The sequence below is a fragment of the Engraulis encrasicolus genome, chromosome 24 (genome assembly GCF_034702125.1).
Source record: "Engraulis encrasicolus isolate BLACKSEA-1 chromosome 24, IST_EnEncr_1.0, whole genome shotgun sequence".
Lineage (NCBI taxonomy): Eukaryota > Metazoa > Chordata > Actinopteri > Clupeiformes > Engraulidae > Engraulis > Engraulis encrasicolus.
Window position 1 is genome coordinate 24947782 of NC_085880.1, and position 801 is coordinate 24948582.

The following is an 801-nucleotide window of genomic DNA, read 5'->3' on the forward strand; positions in this document are numbered from 1 at the left end:
GGATGGTACGTACATATGTATGTTTGTTTGTATATAAACATACCTATGTATGTTTATTTGTACCTATGTATGTTTGTAGATAAACATGTGGGGTCCAGGATTTAGGCCCCACATGGAGCAAGGGCCCCACCTTGTTGCTGTGCTCCAATAGCAGTGCCCCCGCCCTCCCCTCTCTCTCTCTCTCTCTCTCTCTCTCTCTCTCTCTCTCTCTCTCTCTCTCTCTCTCTCTCTTTCTCTCTCTCTCTCAAACACACACACACACACACACACACACACACACACACACACACACACACACACACACACACACACACACACACACACACACACACACACACACACACACACACACACACACACACACATGTATGCTTGTATGGAGGTACTGTATGTGTAGCCAAGGTCTTATTCCGCGGTCCACCACTAGGGGCTCGAACTTCGATGTTCCAGTCCACGCTCCTATTCGGCATGAGAGGTGCAGCAGGTACCACTGGGCCTAAGGTCAGGACAGGGCGCCCCACCAGTTGATCAGTATCACAATTAACTGGGAAGGGTATAGTGAGCACAGTATGTATGTATGCATGTACGTGCGTATGCATCTATGGAAAGGCAATTTTACTCGCACACATGCACGCACACACGCATACAGACACACACACACACACACACACACTAGAACCACAGGAACACGTTCCCTTGGTTTCTTGCACCTGTCAAGACCAGGAGCACTTAGGCATTCCCGATGTCAAATGAGCACTTAGCAGGAATTTCGGAGTGTCAGGATTGAGCTAGGCAGAATTC